Here is a 23,908-nt window from a genome sequence, read left to right on the forward strand (position 1 = left end):
AAAGAACCAACTTTTAGTTTTGTCAATTTTTTCAATTGTTTCTTTTGTTTCGATTTCATTAATTTCAGCTCTGATTTTAATTATTTCTTGCCTTCTACTTCTTTTGCTGTTGTTTTGCTCTTCTTTTTCTAGGATTTTGAGATGAAGTATGAGATCATTTATTTCTTGGTTTTTTCTTTTTTTAAGGAATGAACTCCAAGCAATGAATTTTCCTCTTAGAACTGCTTTCAATGTGTCCCATAGATTCCGATATGTTGTGTCAGTGTTTTCATTAATCTCTAAGAATTTTTTAATTTCCTCCTTGATGTCTTCTATAACCCATTGATCATTCAGTAACCTATTGTTCATTCTCCAAGTGATGTATTCTTTTTCCTTCCTTCTTTTATCGTTGATTTTCAGTTCCATTCCATTATGATCAGATAGGATGCATGGTATTATCTCTACTCCTTTGTATTGTCTAAGAGTTTCCCTGTGACATAATATATGATCTATTTTTGAGAAGGATCCATGTGCTGCTGAGAAAAAAGTGTAACTGCTTGATGTTGGGTGGTATACTCTATATATGTCAATTAAGTCTAGGTTATTAATTGTGTTATTGAGTTCTATAGTTTCCTTATTCAACTTTTGTTTGGAAGATCTGTCCAGTGGTGATAGAGGTGTGTTGAAGTCTCCCATGATTATTGTATGGTGGTCTATTAGACTCTTGAACTTGAGAAGAGTTTGTTTGATGAACATAGCTGCACCATTGTTTGGGGCATATATATTTATGATTGTTATGTCTTGTTGGTGTATGGTTCCCTTGAGCAGTATGTAGTATCCCTCTTTATCCCTTTTGATTAACTTTGGCTTGAAATCTATTTTATTTGATATGAGTATGGATACTCCTGCTTGTTTCCGAAGTCCATATGAGTGATATGATTTTTCCCAACCTTTCACCTTCAGCCTATGTATGTCTTTTCCTATCAAATGCGTCTCCTGTAGGCAGCATATTGTTGGGTCTTGTTTTGTGACCCATTCTACTAGCCTGTGTCTCTTGATTGGTGAGTTTAAGCCATTAACATTTAGGGTTATTATTGAGATATGGGTTGTTCTTCCAGCCATATTTGTTTATTTATGTTACTAAACATGGTTTGTTTTTCTCTTTGATTATTTTCCCCCCTTTAGTGTCCTACCTCCCACTGTTGGTTTTCATTGTTATTTTCCATTTCCTCTTCCTGTAATGTTTTGCCAAGGATGTTTTGAAGAGATGGTTTTCTAGCTGCAAATTCTTTTAACTTTTGTTTATCGTGGAAGGTTTTAATTTCATCTTCCATCCTGAAGCTTAATTTCGCTGGAAACACAATTCTTGGTTGGAACCCATTTTCTTTCAGTGTTTGAAATATGTTATTCCAGGATCTTCTAGCTTTCAGAGTCTGTGTTGAAAGATCAGCTGTTATCCTGATTGGCTTACCCCTAAATGTGATCTGCTTCCTTTCTCTTGTAGCTTTTAAAATTCTCTCCTTATTCTGTATGTTGGGCATCTTCATTATAATGTGTCTAGGTGTGGGTCTCTTATGATTTTGCACATTCGGCGTCCTGTAGGCTTCTAGGATTTGAGGTTCTGTCTCATTCTTCAAGTCTGGGAAGTTTTCTTGTATTATTTCATTGAATAGATTGCTCAATCCTTTGGTTTGAAACTCTGTCCCTTCCTGTATCCCAATGACTCTTAAATTTGGTCTCTTGATGTTATCCCATATTTCTTGGATGTTCTGCTCATGGTTTCTTAACAGTCTTGCTGAGCTGTCTATGTTCTTTTCAAGTTGAAATACTTTATCTTCATTGTCTGATGTTCTGTCTTCTAAGTGTTCTACTCTGCTGGTAGTATTCTCAATTGAGTTTTTAAGTTGGCTTATTGCTTCCTGCATTTCTAGGATTTCTGTTTGTTTGTTTTTTATAACCTCTATTTCCCTGTGTAGTTGATCTTTTGCTTCTTGGATTTGTTTATGTAATTCATTGTTGAAGTGATCTTTCATTGTCTGATTTTGCTGTCTGATGTCTTCCTTGAGACTCCAGATCATCTGAAGCATGTATATCCTGAATTCTTTATCTGACATTCCATCTGCTGCAGCTATTACCTCTTCTAACGTTGAGTTGACCTGCATTGCTTGTGGTCCTTTCTTTCCTTGTCTCTTCATACTGTTCGCGTTCCTTTCTACTTAGTGAAACTGTTGTGCTATTGAATTTTCCCCCTATATATTTATATTGGTCTTGTATAGTTGCAAAGTCTCCCTCGCAGGCGCGGGCGGCGGTTCTGTCCCTCTGCGGGCCGCTAGGCTTGTTCTGTGGGTGGTCACAGTTCTGTCTACTTTGCAGGTGCAGGCAGCGGCACTGCCCCTCTGCAGGCCTCTGGGGCTGTACTGCCAGTGGGTCGCAGGTCCGCCTACCTTGCAGGTGCAGGGGGGGGGGCGGCTCTACCCTTCCTCAGGCCACTGGGCCTGTTCTGTCTCTCGGTTGCAGGTCTGGCCTGTTCTGATGGTGGTCACAGTTCCACCTACCTGGCAGGCGCGGGGGGTGGGGGGCGGCTCTGCCCCCCAGCAGGCCCCTGGGCCTGCTCTGTGCGTGGTCACAGTTCCCTCTACCTTGCCGGTGCAGGGGGAGGGGGCGGCTCTGCCTCTCAGCAGGCCGCTGCTCCTCTTCTGCCGGTGGGTCGCAGGCCCGCCTACCTTGCAGGAGTGATTGGAAGCTCTGTCCCGCCGCGGGCCACTGGGCCTTTTCTGTCGGTGGTCACCTGGCAGGGGCGGGGGGTGGTGGGTGGCTCTGCCCCTCAGCAGGCCGCTGGGCCTGCTCTGTGCGTGGTCACAGTTCCTTCTACCTTGCAGGTGCAGGGGGAGGGGGCGGCTCTGCCTCTCAGCAGGTCGCTGCTCCTCTTCTGCAGGTGGGTCGCAGGCCCGCCTACCTTGCAGGAGTGATTGGAAGCTCTGTCCCGCCACGGGCCACTGGGCCTTTTCTGTCCGAGGTCACAGTTCCACCTACCTGGCAGGCGCGGGGGGTGGGGGGTGGCTCTGCCCCTCAGCAGGCCACTGGGCCTTTTCTGTCCATGGTCACAGTTCCCTCTACCTTGCCGGTGCAGGGGGAGGGGGCGGCTCTGCCTCTCAGCAGGCCGCTGCTCCTCTTCTGCCGGTGGGTCGCAGGCCCGCCTACCTTGCAGGAGTGATTGGAAGCTCTGTCCCGCCGCGGGCCACTGGGCCTTTTCTGTCGGTGGTCACCTGGCAGGGGCAGGGGGTGGTGGGTGGCTCTGCCCCTCAGCAGGCCGCTGGGCCTGCTCTGTGCGTGGTCACAGTTCCTTCTACCTTGCAGGTGCAGGGGGAGGGGGCGGCTCTGCCTCTCAGCAGGTCGCTGCTCCTCTTCTGCAGGTGGGTCGCAGGCCCGCCTACCTTGCAGGAGTGATTGGAAGCTCTGTCCCGCCGCGGGCCACTGGACCTTTTCTGTCCGTGGTCACAGTTCCCCTACCTGGCAGGCGCGAGGGGTGGGGGGTGGCTCTGCCCCTCAGCAGGCCGCTGGGCCTGCTCTGTGCGTGGTCACAGTTCCCTCTCGATTTTAATTTATTAAGGACTGTTATGGTTTGGATATGAGATATCCCCTAAAAGCTCCTATGTTAATACAGGAGGTGAAATGATTAGATTATGAGAGCTGTAACCTAATCAGTGAATAAATTTGATGTATTAATAATTTGAATGGGCTAACTGGGTGGTAACTGCAGATGCATGGGAAATCAGGAAGTCAGGTCACTGGGAGTGTGTCTTTAGGGTTCTCTGCTTCTGATCATGAGCTGACCATGTTCCTCTGCCACACCCTTCAACCATGATGTTCTACCTTATCTTTGGCCCAGAATGATACAGTAGGTGGACTATGAACTGAGACCTCTGAAATTATGAGCCAAAATAAACTTTTCCTTCTCTAAGATGAAGGTGACACCCCCACCTTTATCCCTGAATGTCTCTCACTCTCACACACAAAAGTGTGGAAGAGTTTTGGGGTCCTACCATTTAGCAATGACACAAATAAGCTCTCCTATTCTCAAGAGGACAGCTAAATAAGTCCCTGAGATAAACAGTCCCTGAGGGCTCAAAATAAGCTTCTGAAATGTGATCTTCCAGAAGCCTATTCCTATAATCTGCAAGATTTGGAAATTATATGAGTTTACAAGATCCTGGAAGGCACTTCTAAGGTTTGAACTGTTATGCAAATTGAAGGGATTTCAAAAATAATAATTACTATTATCATTTAAACAAAGCTTTGTTGATCTGGCTATAATATATTCTGCACAACAAGTATGCCTGCACAAGGACTTTCTCCCTTTTCTGACCCAGTAATAATTGCTCTCTATAATGAATGAACTAACTAGACTATATTGTGCACTGAAAAGGAAAGCTGAGTTCAACTAAATTATTAGCAATTCCTTTGTTCTGTATTCAAGAAGCAATTACTCTTGAATTATGTGAGCTGGCCTCCTTCCTCCTCTCCTACATTTCAAAGAATAAAACAAAATACCACCCAAAGTCCCTAGATTCAAGTCAACAGTACATAATATATCCAAAATCAAAAGGATCTCACAACTTTAACTACATATAATGTACAAAATGTGTATATTTTATATTAGTACACATAATATATTAAAATTTGTACATTATATAAAATAAAAACATCTGCATACTTATTTCACAGCTTCAGTTCTTTATTGTCAGCAATTTTCTCTTTTGGTCCTACAAAATGTTTTCTGATGAAAGTCTGGATCAAGTGCCCTGCACATAGTAGGAACTAAAAAACAAATTTTAAGATGAATGAAGGAATTCATGTTAATCAGATATTCAGAAAAATCTGAGCAAAGTCAATTGACTGAGTTAGTAAATTGGTTGCTATAGCAACATGTTCGTGATTGGAAACAAACCATAGCAGGGTCAAGAGCAGATTTTACACAAACTAGCAACGGGAGAAAGGGGGAAAAAAAGCAGCATAATATTTTCTCCATTTTTTCCTGTTCTTCAAATGAATGAATAGGTAGATAGAAAGGGCAATTTGTGGTTTTCACTAAGATTAGCTAAGAAGTTGTGTTTCAGGAGAGGGACCAGCTATTTTATTTTTTTAAAACTATTTTTTTGTCTGAGTTCTGCCATTAGTAACTCAATAAATGCAGGTGGAAGGAGAAAGTACTATAATGACTTTTAGTACTAAGGATGTGAAGGTCTTGCTGAAAGCCATTGCACAGGTAAAAGACAAAGATTTTCATTGTTTGGAATCATTCTTGGTGAGGAAAAAAAAAACAATGTCATTTTTGCCGGTTTATTTTGTTTATAGTTTAGTTTTGCTTCATGGTTGGAAGAAGTACACCCAAATCATAGTTTAACAGGCTTAGGTATATTAAAATTTTAAAGAGCTTATTTGAGCAGATAGGGACTCATTAGTTAGGAAGTTTCAGACCACAGGCAGTTGGGCTGCACCAACAGGACATAAAAGAAAAAACTCTTAAAAGGTGTTCACAGAAATGAAATATTTGATTGATGTCACAGTTTGGATCTGAAATGTTCCAAAAAGGCCTATATATTGAAGATGTGATTCCTACTCCATGGCACTTTCCGGAGGTGGTAGAACCTTTAGGAGGTGGAGCCTGTGAAAGGAAGTTAGGTGATAGGGGCTATGCTCTTTAAAGGGATATTGGAACCCTAGCTCCCTCCTCCCTCTCTTGGCTTTTTCTGGCTACATTAAAATGAGCAGTTTCCTCTGCCACACACATTCCTGCCATGATGGACTGCCTTATTATAAGCCCAAAAGCAATGGGACCAAGTGGCCATGAACTGAAACCTCTGAAACTATGAGCCAAAATAAACTTTTCCTCCTTAAAAGTTGATTATCTCAGGTATTTTGCTACAGTAATGGAAAACTAACACAATTTGTTAAAGGAAAAAGTCCTTACTTAGAGGCTAGTTGATAATTTCTGATTGGCAAATTGTCTAGTTCTAGATTTGTTAGAAGTTACAGAATCATTAAGTTACTCTGAGTTGAGTTTTAGTTTGGTTATTAGGATCGCTGGAACCATCTTAGCCTAAGAGCCTCTCATTTAATTAATCTAACCTTATAGCTTCTCATTAACCAAGCTAATGACAGAATTTTACATGAATATTAGTTTGTGATTATTTATGCACTTATTTCTGGAATTATATACCAATATAGTAAAGCTAATTACAGGCAGGTACAGTTTTATAAATCTATTTTCATAAAGAAGCAATGTAGTATAGTGCATGGAGCACTGGATTAGAAGTCAGAAGACCAGAGTTATAGTTCTGACTCCACCATTTACCAACTGAATTGTCACATAAGTTCTTTGAACATCAGATTCGATAAATGTCATAGGAAAAAGTTGGGACTGACATTAGATTCTCTGCCTACCTGACAAGACAATCAAGTGAGTTAATTTGCATGTAATTACCAAAAAAATAGTGTGTAAATGGGCCTGCTTTCAAGGGATGCACATGGTTTACTTCTCTATTGTCACCATCTTGAAATTCTTAATCATTTTTGAACAAGAGGCCTCACATTTTTATCTTATTCATGACCCCCAAATTGTATAGCCATTCCTGAATCCAAGATATATGTTGAAATGCAATATTCTCTTCTAGAAGAAGTAATATTTGTGATTTATGGTTAAGAATCTGAGAGGTCCACGCCCTTTGTTTTTTGAATTACAAACAGGGGAGAATAGAAAGGATGGATGAATGAAACATTAAAGGCATTTTTTTTCTAATTCACTATTATGTAATATTGAGAAAGTCATGTAAGTCAAGGTTAAGTTGAGGTTAAATAATAAGGTAGACTTTACTAATAATTAAAGACTAATGAGACTAATGACATTCAGTCACATATCTCAATGTGTCAGTTTATATTTGACCTTATTTGGAGAACTTCAAAGGGAATATTGTTGTAAACATTTGTGTGGGGGTGAGAGGAGGTTAGGCGGTCAGGTTCTTTGCTATTCCCAGCCATAGCAGTAGCAGAGCACTAATGGGAATCACATATCTTCAAGACAACCTGCTGTTTTCATGATCCTAATTCCATGGTAAATTTTTTTTTCTTTGTAATAGTTCAACTTAAGGCAATATCCATGGAGCCTTTCTCCTAAGCCTGTGTAATGGAATTTATTCTGTCTATGCAGAGGAAAAGACTGAAAATGCAAATATATGATGCCGTATATGTAACCTTATGATGTGGTGTCTTCATGTGGAATTTAAGGACAACCCAGTGCCTTGAATCCAACTGTTAAACTATTGAAAGAAAGACTAGGTTTCTGCTAAGAAATATAGGACGTATACAATTCACCTTATTTTCAAATGCTTTGCACATTTTATCTCACTAACAGAAGTTAATGACTTTCTTGTACTAAAGATTCAGTTGCTAATGGGAGTATAAACAAGACTCCAGTGAATTAGCCTATGAATCTCACCCAAATTCCTCCTTTGACAAACATAAAGAAAGGCTTGTCTGGAAACAAAGCATGCATACTTAATTTAAAAGATAAGAGTTAATTAAACAGGAAAGACATTCTAAACCTATATGGAAGTTGGATTTTTGTAGACAGAATTGTGTGTAGAAATCACAATCAATATTAAAATTTGATATAATGAGAGCAACTAAGAACAGAGCAGGGAGGAAGAGCAAGAAGAAAAGATTAACATTAAACAGATACATGAGGTGGGATGTGTGGTGAGCCGCTTCTGCCGTTTCTGCAGACTATGGTCGCCATTACAAGATGGCGCTGGCTCCGCTGTGGTCTGTGACAAACAACTCCTTATTTGGGAGAGGTGGTGCATGGTTTTTCATCACCCTATGAGAAAGCTCCACGTGGCAGCTTCGTATTGGGGCTTGAGATGCTTTATTAAGGCTGGGAGGGGCATCCAAGAGAGAGAAGAAGAAATATCAAGGGCCTGAATAAACTGCTGAAAGAAGATTCCTGAGTTGCGTCTTCCTTGCGGGCAAGGGGTCGCGACAAGTGGTGCCGAAACCCGGGAACCAGAACTTTCAGCAGTCAGGGGTGGTGCACCGGTTAGTCCCAGGTAAGTGGGATCCGCGACCAAAGCGGGGTTAGTCCCAATAAGTGGGATCCGCGACCAAAGCGGGGCAGCTCCTCTGTAAAGAAAGAGAGAGCATTACATTTTATTGCAGCTGCACTGTGTACTTTCGCTTCTACTTTTGCTTTTGTTTTCTGTGTTTCTTTTGTTGTGTCATTTCGCTTTTGTTTTTGTGCTTCTTTTGTTGTTGTGTCATGGGTGCTGCATTTTCAAGTCTGCTTCTCCTGGCCCTAGATGGCCTGTTACGTTCCAAGGGCCTGGAAGTGAAACATAGTACTTTACAGAGATTTTTACAGAAGATAGATATCGCTGCACCGTGGTTTGCATTTTCGGGCAGCCTTACTGTACCTAGTTGGGATAAATTAGGCAAAGATCTTGACTTTGCTTCTGAGCAAGGCATATTAGAGGGTGGGGTGATACCCCTTTGGAAAATGGTCCGTAGTTGCCTTACAGATGGCAGATGTCAGGAAGCACTTACTAAAGGACAGGAAGTTCTAGAGCAATTACATGAGGAGAAATCGGAGACGGCAGGAAGTGAGGTGCCTCAGGAGGATGGGAGTGTGCGGAGCGTGAAACAGGGGAGGAGACGATTGTCTCCGGCAAGAAGTGAGGTATCTCAAAAGGATTAGGAGTCCAAAGTTGGCTGTTTAATGTTTCTGGCAGTACCCAAGACTCAGAGCGAGGTAGGAGACTTAAAATTACTTCACACAATTCACAATTGTTTAATGCTACATTACCCTCCGCAGCAGTCTGTCTCCAATCTCCGTTCCTGTTTCTTTTGGCTAATGTTACATTACAGGGGATGCTTAATTGTTCTAATATTACCTGTTATTTGTCTGAGTGTTGGAATGGCTCCTGGACTACGGCAGTGGTTATGAAAATTCCAACCTTTGTCCCGATCCCGGTTACTGCAGATCCAGAATCTTTTCCTATTGTTGAACTGATTAGAGCCTGTAGAGATTTTGGAATTACGGCAGCTATAGTGACAGCTGTGGCGGTATCTGCTGCTGCAGCAGTTTCCTTCTTCAAAGAGTGGGTGGGGGTAGGCATTGTTGGTGCAATGTGTTGCTTCGGTATGTTCCTCTGTTTGTGGTAAACCTTTGTCATGGTCGTTACACCCCAAGTTATTATAACATTGCACTGGGATCGACATGACTTTCCTTGTTATTCTCTTAGTGTTGGAAAGCCCTTGCACTCTGCCGGTCTTACTGCCATTGCACGCAGATGGGTTTCCACACTAGTGCTTTTCTATCGTCTTAAAGTCCGTGCCTTTCTTTCAGGGTGCTGTCAACTTGTTTGTCGTTATAAACAGCCATAGTTCAGCCTCAGCTATCCCCCTTCGTCCACCATCGTCACGATACAGGATGCGAGGCAAGGCACTGCACTTGAGTGATCCTTGACGTGGACCTCAAGGAGAGCATGTCCTATTGCATGCGGGTTAGACGCGTCCACGCCCCGCCCCACGAAAAAAGGCGTCGGCTGATATGGCCTCAGATCTGGGGAAGGGCCCTCCTTAGGACTGAGCCATACTATGCAGCCACTTCTGCACAGTGGGATAGGACCTCTACTCTCGCCTGTATTGTTTTAAGAAAACAGAATGGGGGAACTGTGGTGAGCCGCTTCTGCCGTTTCTGCAGACTATGGTCGCCATTACAAGATGGCGCTGGCTCCGCTGTGGTCTGTGACAAACAACTCCTTATTTGGGAGAGTTGGCGCATGGTTTTTCACCACCCTATGAGAAAGCTCCACGTGGAAGCTTCATATTGGGGCTTGAGATGCTTTATTAAGGCTGGGAGGGGCATCCGAGAGAGAGAAGAAGAAATATCAAGGGCCTGAATAAACTGCTGAAAGAAGATTCCTGAGTTGCGTCTTCCTTGTGGGCAAGGGGTCGCGACAGGGATGGAAAGGGAGAGAAAGGGAAATTGCATGGTAATGGAGGGAGACCCTCATTGTTATACAAAATTACATATAAGAGGTTGTGAGGGGAATGGGAAAATAAACAAGGAGAGAAATGAATTACAGTAGATGGGGTAGAGAGAGAAGATGGGAGGGGAGGGGAGGGGGGATAGTAGAGGATAGGAAAGGTAGCAGAATACAACAGTTACTAATAGGGCATTATGTAAAAATGTGTATGTGTAACCGATGTGATTCTGCAATCTGTATTTGGGGTAAAATTGGGAGTTCATAACCAACTTGAATCTAATGTATGAAATATGATATGTCAATAGCTTTATAATGTTTTGAACAACCAATAAAAAAAATAAATTTAAAAAAAAGACACATTTATTAAAAAAAAAAAAATTGACCTCATTTCTTGATGAAAAATGAGAGTGGTGGGTGCAAGGATGTGTGTGTGTGTTGCCTGTTCCTTCTCCCTAAGAAAAAATTGCTAGTTGATATTTAAGCTAAAAACAATCCCTCTGTGACCGTCAGATATGTGAAATCAACCATCTGGAATTCTCTTACTCTTTTACTGCATAATTGTAGCCTTGCTCTAAATCATGGTGGTGGGTGCATTTGTTATAGATTTAGTTTTTGTGGATTGTGTGTGTGGAAAAACAGGTGGCTGGTAAAGTAAATATGATGGAGAATAACCAGGTAATATATGTAATTCACTCTTCATGCCTGAATTAATTTTTCTTGTCAGAGTAATGAGCAATTTTACATATAAATGGATTCATTTCACAATAAAAACATTGTACACAATTTACACAAAATGAACTTCTCAAACAGAAAGTTGAGTCAAAAATTAAAAATAAGGGGCTGGGGTTGTAGCTCAGTTGTAGAGCACTTGCCTTGAATGTGTGAGGCACTGGATTCAATTCTCAGCACTGCATAAAAATAAATAAATAAAGGTCCATTGACAACTAGAAAAAAGATTTTTAAAAAAGTAAAAATAAGCAGGGAAGTAAGTTGCCTTTTTGTTGCATTTTTAGTTGTTTGAATGCTAAGTAATTATCATTGACATTATCAATATCCGTCAGGGTATGTTGAAACGAATTCTATTTCAGCAATCATAGGATTCACAATTATGAACAAGGGCCAGACCTTCCACATGGTAAAATATGAAAGGAATACACAGTAGTCCTTGGGGGCCTCTACTTTTGCCTTGGGTCCTCTTCTGCCTTTTGGTCCCTCTAGCCTTGGCTTCCAGAACTTTCATATAGAAATATTTGGCCTGGGGTCGAACACTCTAAGCAGCAAAGCAATTTTCATTTTGTTCTCTTCTTTCTCATAAGATTTTGGATTTGGATGGGTTACCTGTGGCTGAATCATGCTATTTTTGGAATCTAAATAGAAAGCTAAATCAAATCTGCCTACTGGATGATTTTCTGAGATGATCAAGTTAATGTGCTGCTCTGAAGATGCTATATGGTCATTAAGATTAGAAAATCATCCTTTCTTTCCAAAGTATTTCTTCTGATTGGAGAACATTATCTCCCTGAAGCTAGCTTATATTTTAGCCCAGGCAAAAAGGAACTTAGGTAATTGAATCTCCCTAAAATACTTTTTTACACCAGTATGTCAGGATTTCTTTCTATTGTTTTCATTTAGTTTTTGCCTAAATTCAATTCTGCTTATATTTTGGAACCTAGCAAGATTATAGCCCAAAGGTGTTAGGAAATTTAAAATTTCATAACAGCTGCTCAAGAGTCTAAAAAAGAAGTTATGAAACTGGATAACTAGTATTTCTGCTTCCCACTAATTACTTTGGAACAGTTACAATGGGTATTTATGACTACATCAAAAGTTGTTCTTAACTTCTTGCATCTTAGACTTGTAAAGTCTAAAAGGATGGAAAGAACCTTCTTTCTGAGATTCATTTTGATTGTCAGGAACAAATTTTTCTTGCCAGGCTTTCTCATTTTAGGGGTTAGCCTTTCTGCCAGACTGTAAAATAGACAAGGTATTTCTATTGCCCTCCCCAGAGTCCAGGGCCACTGTGGTATCCTGCTTCCAGCAGACAGCAATTAAGGCTATAGGGTAGATATTTGATTTTTCTTTGTCTCATCAAAATACGTGCTTTCCTGTTAGCATTTTCACTTAGAGAAGTGCTACTCCAGGACTGGAAAAGAAATTAAGAATTAGCATTTAGGGCTGGAGATGTGGCTCAGTGGTTGTGTCCTTGCCTAGCATGTGTGAAACCCTGGGTTCAATCCCTAGTACTGCCAAAAAAAATTAGAAAACCTTATAGCAATGTATAGTGGTCAGGGGGGCAATGGGTTTTTAACATATAGTTTGAAAAAGACTCTTTTAGAGTCCTGACAAACTGAATTTTGATCACATGTACTGCAATGTACTGGGATAAATATGCTAATCTTTTGAGTAGGAAAGTTCTGGAGGCCCAAAGGAATAGTGGTAAGAATAGAAGTGTTGATCTCTAGATTGTAACTCACTAAGAATATGGCACATGAGAGAGATTTGGTTTTCTAAACTATGAGACAAATCTGGTACAATGGTGTAAACCTCTAGTCCCAGCTATGTGAGAGGCTGAGACAGGAGGATGACTTGAGCCCAGGAGGCCAGCCTGGGCAACATATTGAGATCCCTATCTCAAAAAAATGAAAAATAAAAGATAAAATAAAGATAAAGTAGGAGACAAACTATGGTATATTACCTGAGGAACTCAACTGAGAAAGCTACTAGGCCAAGAGATATATTAGACAGTCTTAGGTGACATTTTTCTGCCTGTTACTGTTTTATATATATATATATATATATATATATATATATATATATATATATATATATATATAAAATATATATATAAATCAGACATATACATACATAAATAAATATACATATAGATATATAAATTACTCACATATATACATCTACATATATGTAAATACATATATAAATTACTTGTGTAATTTTTGCAAATCAAATTATAACTCAGTTCCTCTCAAGTTAAAAGTTATGAGCCCAACTTTATTCTGTGTTATAAAACAGTGAAATATGCTTTCTCATCGGAGGCAAGAGCTCATCTGACTGATGTAAATTGGTTCCCCTGGAAGAAGAAATGCCATCTCAGGAGGAGTACTTTCTTTACTTTAAGGCAGGATAAGGCCTTCTGGTTTCTTACGTTGGTGGTGAGAATAGATTGCTTCCATAAGCAGCTTTGCCTCTTCTTTCTTAGCAAAAACACAGAGAATGTATATAAACTAACTCCTTTTTCTAGTTGCATGGAGAAACAAGGACTTGAACAATTTCACTCTGACAGTAAATGCCTTGATCAAATAGGGACTTTGTTTTGTTTTTTGCATTGCTGGGCATACAAACCAGAGCCTTATGCTTGCCAGGCAAGCGCTCTCTACCACTGAGCTTCACTCCAGCCTCCTTGATCAAATCTGACCCCCATCCTAAAGTGAAATGGAGAGAATGTATAGCCAGGACTGCAATTTATTTAAGTTAGTCAAACTTTTTTTTAAACTTCTCTGATTGCTAAAACTGTAGCAAGATGGAGGAAAAAGTAATTTGGTGCTTTTAAAACTTGGGTTTAAATGATTCTCATTGTCTTTCTTCCCATTTGGGAAAAGTAAATAGTTCTTCTAGTATTAGAACCTCCTATGTTATGGTTTAGATATGAAGTGACACCCAAAAACTCATGTGTGAGACAATGCAAAAGATTTCAGAGGTGAAATTATTAACTAAGAGAGATATAATAGTGAATGAATTAATCTACTGATATGGATTAACTGGGCAATAACTGTAAGCAGATACAGTGCAACTGAAGGAGGTAGGTCACCAGGGGTGTGGTTTTGGGGTATGTATTTTATCCCTGGTGAGCAGAGCTTTCTCTCTTTTTCTCCACCATGCCCTGCCACCATGATGTTCTACCTCACTTCTGACCCAGCACTGTGGAGTTAGCAAAGCATGCACTGAATCTCTGAAACAGTGAGATAAAATATACCTTTCCTTCTCTACATTTTTCTTGTATGGTCTTCGGTCACAGCGACACAAAGATGACTAACATGTCCTAGAAGGTTGGGGTAGGGCAGTATTCTTATTTACACCAACAGTCCTCTGTGACTGTTGTATATTTTGTTTTTTTTTTCCTATGCCTGACAAAAGTACAGATAGAGTATACTGAAGATAAATTAAGGCTCTTGGGTGCTTGCACAATGCTTAAGAAAAACCTGCATTACCTTCCAACAAATCCAATTCAGCCTCTCTGTTTTGAAATTATTCCTAGAAATACCATCTTCATAATGGAACGAAGTCCTTATAGCAACAATACCATATGATGTGTTATGAACATTTAAAAGCTGCATTTCAGTGGAATATTTCCAAATATGATAGTAGCAGCATAACAATCGATGAGGTGATAAATTAACTAAACCGTGTTTGAACTGAATTCTGAGAGAGAGAGAGAGAGAGAGAGAGAGAATGAATCTGCAAAGTGTATACTTAAACCATAAATAGGATCTTTTCACAAACTTGACGTTTGAGACCATTTTGGTACCTAGTCTTATTCTGCTTTATGAATGTAGAAGGCATTTGGAATGTTTGTAGCTATCTCCAGTGCTCACATACCATACCAAATGGATCCTCACAGGAACCTTAAGTGGAAATAAAGATTCTTTCTAATGTTTATAGCACGTTGAAGCAAGGGTCCAACTCTAAAGACTCTTATTTTCATTAACTTTGCTTAACTAACAACTCACTTTTTTCTTTTTCTTTCTTTCTTTTTGTGGTGCTGGGGATTGAATCCAGGGCCTCATACATGCTAGGCAAGTGCTCTACCATTGAGCAACTTCCCCAGCCCACAGCTCACTTTATTTATTTATTTATTTATTTGGCACCAGAGATTGAAACACAGAGGTGCTTAACCACTGAGCAACATCCCCAGCCCTATTTATTTATTTATTTATTTAGGGACAGGGTCTCATTAAGTTGCTTAGGGCCTTGCTAAGTTGCTGAGACTGGCTTTGAACTTGCGATCCTCCTGCTTTAGCCTCCTGAGTCACTGGGATTACACATGTGCATCACTATGCCTGGTCTATCAGTCATTTTTTTTATGCAACAAAATGAAGATTTCAAAGTCCCCAAGAATGAGTCATTTGTATCAGTAATTGTTCCTTGGAAGAATGGCTCTTCCAAGTATGTAAAATTTTAAGGTTGCCACAACCTTTCTGTGTTCATGCTGATGACCAGCAAAGTCTAGAAAGTCAGCTGATTAGGCTTTCTTTCAGTAATCTGGTTCCTCATTTCCTGAATGCTCTATTTGTCTCTGTTTTTATTGCTTTCTTGAATTTGATTCGTTGTTCTGTCTGTTTTAATACCTTGTCTCTATGTGATGCCTGGCCCTTGGCTACTTGTCTGGATTTTCTTATATCACTTTCTTGTCTTCAGGCTATTAGACCTAATCTATAGTTGGGCTATCCTTTTTATTTATCTTCCCCCTTATACCTTCTCTTGGCATCTCTGGTGCTTAGTCATAGACCTTCTCTCTTATTTATTGCTGTCCATGACCTTGCTTTGTAGCTGAAGGCTGGGGTGTATTGGGACCACATTATATTGTACTCCACAGTAGTAGCAAGGTAGAGAGAGGAAAATCTGTTTTTGTTAATAGTTACCATTTTCAGCTGGCTTTCTGCTGCATTGGATGTTTTGGATTTGTGTCACATTGTATCTTAACATCCAATAAAATCTTTTATCACATAGGAACTCTAAAGCTACAAATTATCACTTTCACAGAGCTTGCCTCTTACAGTGTATAGAACAAGTTTTTAGACTTTGTTACTTGTCTATTTCTTGAAGACTCATTACCTTTCCTTATTATGCATTCATGAGTGCTAGCCAGAAGGTAGGGTAAGACTTAAATTATTTGTAATGAATTCATCTACAAAGACTGACTCATTTCCGTCCTGATGCCCCAGTTGGTGGCAAAATTCACCTGATTCAGAGCACTCATTGTCTATTCTATTTAGCTTCTGGGTTCTTGATTTAACTGTTATTTCTTTATGTGAATGACATTTCTTCCTATGCACAATCTAAACTCCATTCTATGTCTGTATCTCTGACATCTACCCTACAACTTTTCATGTGATGGCTGCTAAGTTCTTTGTTTGTTTGTTTTAATGGTACTGGGAATAGAACTCAGGCCCCTGTGCATGCTAGACAAGAGCTGTACAATTGAGCTGCACCTCCAGACCCCATCATTTCTACGTTTATTGACTGATAATATGCAATAAACCCTGGAGATAAAAGGTTTTAGTGTGTTCTTTTTAGGAGTCATTCTGAAGACCTCTAAGAAGATATATCTACCACAGAAACACTCCAGAGAAGTTAATAGATCAACATAAACTCTCCAGCTGACTTTTCTTCTCTTAGACAGAACTATAAAATGAGGAGGTTCAGCAAAGAATGAGTTGTGATAAAAATTCTTTTTTCCAAATATAAAACATTAAGCCTTTTGGAATAGAGTTTGACAACCTCATGACATATTTATGCTAATTCACGTACTTGAAGATTATTTCACACATGCTGGGTTCTTACAACTTAGCAACCAGTACAGCCCAGACTTAATGCAAAATCGTTGTGTATTTATGCTTTTGCTTAATGTTTTTTCCTTTCCTGTCAACGATTTATTAGTGCAAGAATTTATTTGTACTTTGACTGTTTAGTATAAACACCATTTTACATTTTCTTCTACTGCGAAATAACTGGTCAAGGGGATTCACAGACTTGTTGAAAACATGTATTCATTGAACCCCTTTTATTTCTGCTCTGTCATTTTATTTCATGGCAAACCAACAGAGTGCTCAATGTGTAACAAACTAGCATGATTGATACATAGCATATTCAAAAATTTCCATTTAAAATACATTATACCATTTGTTTGGTGCCTTGACTTTCCATATAAGATGGTACAGAAAATATTCTGGCTATATTTTGAATTGTCATATCAACTGGAAGATAGTTCAGCAGTTCCTAGAGAAAAAGAGCCCATCTTAAGACACAAGGAAGAGTTATTTGCACAAATGGTGTGTTTTGAGGAGCACTGATTAAAGAACTATTTATGAAAAATACTGAGAACATGAGCTGGGGTTTTAGGTCAGTGGTAGAGCATTTGCCTTGCATGCATGAGGCACTGGGTTCAATCCTCAGCACCACATAAAAATAAATAAAGATTTTTAAAAAGTTATTTTAAAAACACTGACAACAGATTTTGGAACCAAATCAACCAGAATTTCTTTCAATTTATTAGTTGTATGATTTTAAACATTTCACCTGCTCTCTCTGAGCCTTAGTTTTCTTATTGCTGAAGTGGGAGAGAATAATATATTCTATGGCGTTTTGGTCAGCTTTTCTGCTCCTGTGACTACAGGACATGATCAGCACAACTTAACTATAAGGGAGGAATAGTTTATTTGAAGGCTCACAGTTTCAGAAGTCTTAGTCCAGAGAAGGCCTGGACTTCTCAGGGCTTGAGGTGAGGCTGAACATCATGGTGGAAGAGTGTGGCATAGGGAAGCAGCTCACATCATGGTGACCAGAAAGCAGAGAGAGAGAGAGACTCCAGCTCCAGATACAAAATATATACACCAAAGCCATGCCCCAAATCAACCACCTCCTCCAGTCACACTCTAGTTACCACTCAGTTAATCCCTGTCAGAGGATTAAATCACTGACTGGGTTAAAGACTCTCACAATCCAATTATTTCTCCTCTGAACCTTCTTGCACTATCTCACATGTGAGATTTTGGGGAACACCTCACATCCAAACCATAACACATGGTTGAGAATTAACTGAGATAACATGACAAATAGTAAAAAAAATCATTGGGTCCCTGCCCCCCTCTCTGTTGCCCTGCCAAAATATTTAGAATTCTTTAATTAGATATTCTTCTCATTATTGAAGTAGCAATACTAAACACAATTCATCTTGAAAGCACAATACCTTTCAGAAGGACAATATATTAAACAACTATATCATAACATTTCAGATATACTTTGTGGGGCCCCAAGGGAGTGAGACCAGACAGTTGTGGCAAGGAAGTGGCTGCCAAGTTTGGCCACAACAATTGCTTCCAGAGGTGGACAGAACCAAGCAGAACATTGCAATTATGGTATACAGGCAATATAGTCAGTATGATGGATGCTCAAAGACAGAGGAAAGAGTGCTCAGCAAGGAAGAATGAGTCCACAAATGTTCAGTGAAACCACTTTGACATTTTCCCAAGACGAGCCACTGGTGGAAGGCAATGTTCTCAACATGGAAAAATGTTAAAATGGTTGATTTAGATGGTTGAAATAATAATAGTCACAAAACACATTATGTTTCAGGCACATTTCAATGCACTTCACACTTGTTTACTCATTAATTTCTCATGACAAATCAACAGGGTAGAAGACACTGCACCTTCATTTCAGATGAGGAAATAAGGCACAGGGCAATTTGGTAGTTGTCCAAACATAGAACTAGTAAATAGAGACGCTAGAATGTAAATCCAAGTAGTCTGGTTTCAGAATCCATGTATTTAAACTTGGGGTAACAGTCAGCCTTATTATTTTTATACCCAAAATATGAATTAACATCTTTAATTCTGTACTTTTCAGGGGTAAATAATTAGCATATTAGAAAGATCAGCAAACTGGGAAAAAGGAGACCTGAGTTGTAATCTGAGTTCTATTAGCTGCAGGGACCTTGAAACAGGTAGTTATTTTTCTGTACTATAGACTTTGTTTTTCTGATTTGTCCACTGATGAGTTCAATCTAAGACTCCCTTTCAATTCTGGTTCTATGAGACATTATAACAAGTAATTATTTTTAAAGTTATTCAGAATTTTTATTATGCATCAACTCTGAAAATGCTTCATGTGATTTGGATAACAATCATCCTAATCCTCTTTCTTTAGCAACTACAGAATTTCAGTAAGTTATAACTTTATTTGAGCTTTGGAATATATAATTATGATAGACTCATGCTGCTGATCTTGATTACCATAGAAACACATTGAAGTTTCTCTCAGCACTCTCTTAATTTTTGAGTCTTTTTTCTCTCTTTCAATGAGGAAATGAGGAAAAGCATCATGGTCTTTTTATTTGTTTTTATTTTTAAATGGTTCATTCGCCAAGAAGAACTGTTGCCAACAATAATGGGTAGTGTAGAGTAAACCCCTCTGCACCCTGCAAAGGAAACCATGAATGGTCTGCCCCACGCTTAATTAAATTCATTTTTTTTTCTTCAGCAGCAGCTTAACTTAAATGGCATTTTTGGCATCATAAATTTCATGAAACGGCAGTAATTTCAGCTTCATTTCCGTTCTCTTGGCAGGTATTTTTGTACACTTGGCCTGAAAAAGGTATGGTTATGTTCTGTTTAGATTGATGGAGGATTAGGAACATTTGATTGAACTGCTAGACTAATGCAGTGGCATTTTCATTCGACACAGTCATATAACTTTCCTTGTTTATCAGCTGCAGTACCCAGCTTTAACCTTCTGGTTTCAGAACATCACTTCTCAAAATGATATTGTGAAGTTTTTCCAAGTTCACCTTCTAGAATTGTAAGTAAAAGCAAAAGACCAAAAATTGGTGTTAATGTACATTACTGGGAAGAACTCTGGACATGATTAACCACTCCCTCTTCTGGGCCTCACAGTAGTTTATTCTATCTCTATCTATTAAAGCACTTATTAGATGCTGCTTTGTATTCAAGTTAGCTGTGTACGTGTTTATCTTCTCTGCTAACCTATCTTCCTTTGAATAAAAGCTACATCCCTTAGTGAATACCCTCATAGGGTTTTACATCACACAGAACATGTTTTTAAAAAGTGTCCAATGCATAATAGCTGAATAAATTAGTTTTATGTCAAATTCAGAAAGGTGTTCATGAAAATTCCTTCTTCTAACTCAGTGTTCACTCTTCAGTGGAAAATGTATTGTACAAAACATTCATTTGTGCAAAATTAAAGAATATTATCAACCCTGGGAGATCAATCTTAACAACTGGGCCATATTTTGGTGGATTTTACCCTTTTTCTCTCATATGGGTATTGACTGCTTTATGAAAATATATTGCACATAGAAGAAACACTGACCTGTTTGTCTTGGGTATGTTGGCAACTGCCTGGGAAGCAACTGAATGAAAGAACAACAGGAGATTCCAATTTTAAAACCGGCAAACATATATGGGACCTCAGCAGATGCCAAAATTGAGGGTAGAGAACTAAGAAAAGATGGGAGAAGCTTTTCTTCTACTTTTATATAACAATGCAGCATTCATAATTGCAGTAGAATCCATCATCCCATCTCAGAAGCTTAGTGACAGGTACAATAAGAGTAAAGGTAAGTTTGAGGTTTCTCAACAATAAAAGAAAATCTTCCATAACTCTGTGGGTTACAATCCATTTCATTTGACAATACTATTTAGGACAGCATGATTGTGTATATCTGAAATTATTAAGTTGAATCATGTCCTTCAAAAGAGAGGCATTGGAGTCCTAACTCCCTGTATTTCAAATTGTAACCCTATTTGGAGGTAGGAAATTTATACTGGTAGTTAAATTAATATGACATCTTTTGTGTGGGCCCTAATCAATATGACTGATATCTTTCTAAAAATCAATCATTTGACACAAGGGCAGACATATATAAGAGGAAGTTAATGTGGGAGGACTTAGGAAAAAGATGGCAATCTACAAGCCAAGGACAGTGGTCTGCAGTAGATTCTTCCCTCACAGAGTTCAGAAAGAGATCATTCAAAAACACCTTGATTTCTGATCAAGAAAATGGTGGTAACCAGAGGTAGAGGAGAGTAGGGTGGAAGGAGGGTTGGGTAATTACAGTTACAAGAAATAAGTTCTAGTGTGCTATCAAACAGCAGGGTGAGTATAGGTAATGATAACATACTGTGCATTTCAAACAACTAGAAGAAAGGATTCTGATCAAATTTATGTTTTAATTGCAAAACATAAATTTCCATTGACTAAGGCACTGGGTCAGTGGCACCTTGTTATACTACAGACATTCAGAATCCTGATCTAGTGCTTGCTTTGGAAGCACATGCACTAAAATGGGAATGACAAAGAGAAGATTAGCATGGACCCTGCAAATTTGAGAAGTGTTCTATATTTTTTATAAGAGAAAAAAGAAAAGCAAAGGGACCTCATGAAAACATAACAGAAACCAATAGACTAGAAGAATCTGGAAATGGGAGAGGGGGAAGGAAAGGGAGAGTACAAGAGTTGCACATGTATGAATATATCACAGTGAATCCCATTATTATGTAGAACTATAATAACCAATAAAAAGAATTCTGATCTACATGCAGAAGAGTAAGCTGATTTTTCTAACTAGTGAGAGATGGGGTCTACTCAAAATGAATTAAAGATTTAAATGTAAGAGCTGAAACTATGAAATCAACTAGGGAAAATACTACCAGACATTGGAATGAGGAAGGATTTTTTTTTGTATAGGGCCCATGAAAGAGCAAGAAACAAAACCAAAATGAGACAAATAGGATTATAGGAAATGAAGAAGCTTTTGTACAGCAAAAAATAAATAAATAAATAACAGAGAACAGAGACAACCTACAGAAAGGGATAAAATATTTGCAAACTATATATGTGATAAGGGATTAATTTCCATAAAGTATAAGAACTCAAACAGCTCAATAGCAAAAAAAAGGCAACAAAAACAACAAATAATAAAATGAAAAAAAAAAAAGGGACTTAGACATTTCTTAAAATAAGGCATGCCAATGCAAATGACAAACAAGTATATGAAATACTATTCAATATCACTAATCATCAGAAAAATTCAAATCAAACCCACAATGAAATTTCACCTCATTCCAGTTATAATGGCTTCAACCAAAAGATGAAAGATAACAAGTACTTACAAATACATGAAAAGAGAACACTTGTACACTATTAGTGGGAATACCAATTAGTACAGGCTTTATTTCCCCCCCAAATTAAGAAAGGAATCACTATATGATCCAGCCATCTCACTACCGGGCATAAACCCCAAGGAAATAAAATCAGTATGTCAAAGACTTATTTGCATACTCTTATGTTTATTGTAGGACTATCCACAATAACCAAGCAATGGAAACAACATGTGTCCATCAACTGATTAATGGATAAAGAAAATGGAATAAACATAACAGAATATTATTCAACCATTAAAAAGGACAAATCTTGTCATTTGTAATATCATAGATGAAGTACCCAGACATAGAAAGACAAGTACCATATGCTCTCACTCATATGTGGAATCTAAAAAAGTTTATCACATAGAAGATGAGGGTAAAATGGTGGTAACCAGAGGTAGAGGACAGTAGGGTGGAAGGAGGGTTGGGTACTTATAGTTACAAGAAATAAGCTCTAGTGTGCTATCAAGCAGTTGGGTGAGTATAGGTAATGATAACATACTGTGCATTTCAAATAGCTAGAAGAAAGGATTTTGAATGCTTTCATCATAAAGAAATGATAAATGAGAAGCTAGATATGTTTAATCTGATTTCAACATTAGACAATGTACACATGTATCAAAACATCATGTTAGCACAAAATGTATAATTTTTATATATAAGTATAAATAAATGAAATTCATAATCCTGAAATTGGAAGCAACTTTAAGAAATTGACTCATCCTGGTTAATATCTAAAGTATTCACATGGAAGAATGACCCCTTTGCTCAGTAAAAAAATGTACATAATCTAGGGGGAATGGTCCAATTTTTTCAAACTGTCAAGATGTTATTTTTTATGAATAAGCGTATCCAAATATTTATAATAAATAAAAGATCACCTATATTCTTTTCCTCAATGGGAGGTGGATAATAAGTGGTCACCAGTCATATCATAAAGTTATTCATGTACTGGTAGATATACTTCATATTTTTTTGAAATAAGGTTAATTCTTGTATCTTAGTCCTCAAATGGTTCACTTCCATAATCTTTATAATATCCTTTTATAATCCTAGCCACTCTTATTGGAATTATCTCTAGTTCTTTCCTTACAAACTTAAAAATTATACTGATGAAGTTAATTTACAATATCTACATTTTTGTGTTACTTATACTGTAAAATATCCCAGGAACCAGGTCCTTCCCCATCCCCAATACTGCTACAGTATCTTATTCTTACTTTCTGATTTTTTTTCTCTTCTTGCATATATACCTAACCTTTTATCTCCCATCCTAAATAAGTGCTCTTGCTATTGGTAGTTTATTCCTGTTTTTCAGAGTCCTTTATGTGTTTGGTAAAGATCACTCCAGATTTTATTACTGCCTTTAGAAAATGGCCTTAGGGGAATTGAATATTTATAAATCTCATCAGTACATTCTTGTTTGTTTTATCCAGTAAATCATTTATTTATTAAATATTCATTGATTGCCTATAATTTAGAAGCATATTTCTAGATATTATAAAAGAGGCATTATTCTTAGATTCAAGGAACCAGTCACCATATATAGAATGCACACACACACACACATGCGTGCGCGCGCATGCACACACACACAAACACACACAAAGTGTAAAACGTATGATACATTCATTGTGTGATGTAAATGCCCCAAATAATAAAGTCTAGTCCTCAGCCTGAGAGTAATATGATTAAGGCTATGAAGGTAATACTTAATGTATAATTTACCTGAATCTCAGAAGCTCATCTACTAGTAAGTTAATTTGAAATCAGAATGAATTTTCTGATAGGAATAACATTATAATGATTATAAGGTCCCATATCAGCCCATTAACAACAACAAAAAAATTTAAGCTGTAGTATAACTGACCTATATGAATAATTGCCATTTAGAAATAACCACCTTGTTAAAAAAGTGTGTGT

The 23,908-nt window shown here is 38.4% G+C and overlaps 1 pseudogene; it reads left to right on the forward strand.

The window, feature by feature from the left end:
* Positions 1 to 21,095: 21,095 nt before the first annotated feature.
* On the forward strand, positions 21,096 to 21,187 carry LOC124076805 (U6 spliceosomal RNA; annotated as a pseudogene).
* The last annotated feature ends 2,721 nt before the right edge of the window (positions 21,188 to 23,908 follow it).

Source organism: Marmota monax, unplaced genomic scaffold (genome assembly GCF_021218885.2).
Source record: "Marmota monax isolate L192 unplaced genomic scaffold, Marmota_monax_Labrador192_F-V1.1 WCK01_AAM20220418_F8-fsc00050, whole genome shotgun sequence".
Lineage (NCBI taxonomy): Eukaryota > Metazoa > Chordata > Mammalia > Rodentia > Sciuridae > Marmota > Marmota monax.